The sequence below is a fragment of the Loxodonta africana genome, chromosome 2, assembly GCF_030014295.1.
Source record: "Loxodonta africana isolate mLoxAfr1 chromosome 2, mLoxAfr1.hap2, whole genome shotgun sequence".
Lineage (NCBI taxonomy): Eukaryota > Metazoa > Chordata > Mammalia > Proboscidea > Elephantidae > Loxodonta > Loxodonta africana.
Genome location: NC_087343.1, coordinates 123,199,118 through 123,200,981, shown reverse-complemented (window position 1 = coordinate 123,200,981; position 1,864 = coordinate 123,199,118). Strand labels below are relative to the sequence as shown.

Here is a 1,864-nt window from a genome sequence, read left to right as displayed (position 1 = left end):
ACTTGTGTGTGATATTAATGATATTGTTCATTAATTTCCACATTCTGTTGGGTAGCCTTTCTTTGGAATGGGTATAAATATGGATCTCTTCCGATAGGTTGGCCAGGTAGCTGCCTTCCAAATTTCTTGGCATAAATGAGTGAGTATTTCCAGTGCTGCATCTGTTTGTTGAAACATCTCAACTGGTATTCCCTCCATTCCCGGAGCCTTGTTTTTCACCAGTGCCTTCAGTGCAGCTTGGACCTCTTGCATATGAACAATTGATGGTCTGTTCCACAGTCGGCTCCTGGACTTGTTCTAACTGATAATACAGAGCTTTTCCATCTTCTCTTTCCACAGATGTAGTAGATTTTTTTTTTTTTTGGCTTGTGAAATAGGCTTTATTAAAAGGAAACAACACATCTTGGCAGAATTCAGAAGTTAAAATTCTTTTTTTCTGTAAGGTTTTTTCACAAGATGAAAACTGGACCCTAGGTTTACACGCAATGGGCAGTTCTTTTGGCTTAATTTTATCACACACCAAGATTTGCCATAATAATAAAGGGAAGGGGGCAGGTTGACAAAAAGTCACCAGTACAATATTTCAATTTGAAAGCAGTCATGGTTTTATTAACGGATCAGATTACAAAAATAATCATGGTAGACACCTTAGTTCATCCTTCTAATAAGTCTCTTGGTCTGGTCTTCCTTGTCGCCAGCATCTCCACCTTCTACAAAATGGGTGGTCTTTTTCTTCATTCCACCTCATGGAGAAGATAATTTGAAGGGCCACAGGAAGTTGCTTGCTTCTTTGAAGTGTTTCCCAGCGGTATAGATCTCATGAATCAGATCCTCCATGCAGATGATGTCATATTTACCAAGAGATCCTGCAATCAAAGTGTTATCTGTCAGGGCAATTCGATTCTTATCGATCTTGCCATAACCACGCTCACAGATCAGTTCATTCCCTGACTTCAGGTTTGGGTACCCCATGCAATACATGGTTCCACAATTCTCAGCATGTTAATTGAAGCCTTGTGGAGCTTAACAAAGGTGTCATTGACGATCTGGCAAAGGTGAAGAAGCTGCAACACCTTTCTAACTTTGGGCTCACACCACTGATACCTCTGACCCTGATAACAAATGCCAAGTTGAGTTCTGCAGGTACGTAGAAGTTGCCAGCTTTTCTTGCCATCCTAGCCATTCGAATTTCAGTCCTGTACATTTGCCTATATTCCTCGTGATAGTGCTAAGCTTTTTCATAAATAAGCTTCCTCCTTGCCTTTTGAAGCATCTTTTGGGCAAACTTCTTTCTCAGGCGCTTGATTTTTAGTTCTGCGAAATTCCTTCTCTTTTTCTTAAGGGTTTCTGGCACAGCAGGAATCTTCTTTTTCTCCTCTTCGACACCCTCCATGGTTCCAGCCGGAGAAACAGCCAGATGTAGTAGATTTGATTCCTGTGTATTCCATCTGGCGAAGTCCATGTGTATAGTCACTGCTTATGTTGTTGCAAAAGGGTATTGGCAATGAAAAAGTTGTTGGTCTTACAAAACCTTATCATGCAATTTCTGGCATTGTTTCTATCACCAAGGCCGTATTTTCCAACTACCAATCCTTCATTTCCAACTTTCACGTTCCAATTGCCAGTAATTATCAATGTATCTTGATTTCGTGTTTGATCAATTTCAGACTGCAGAAGTTGATAAAAAATTTTTTCAATTTCTTCTTTCTTGGCCTTAAAGTGGTTGTTGCATAAATTTGAACAATAGTTGTATTAACTAGTCTTCCATGTAGGCATATGGATATTATCCTATCACTTACAGTATTGTACTTCAGGATAGATTTTGAAATGTTCTTTCTGAGGATGAACACAACACCATTCCTCT

At 39.5% G+C, this 1,864-nt stretch overlaps 1 pseudogene; it reads right to left on the bottom strand.

Annotated features, from left to right (window-relative positions):
• Positions 1–648: 648 nt before the first annotated feature.
• Positions 649–1,625, bottom strand: LOC100660535 (large ribosomal subunit protein uL30-like; annotated as a pseudogene).
• Between the last annotated feature and the right edge of the window lie 239 nt (positions 1,626–1,864).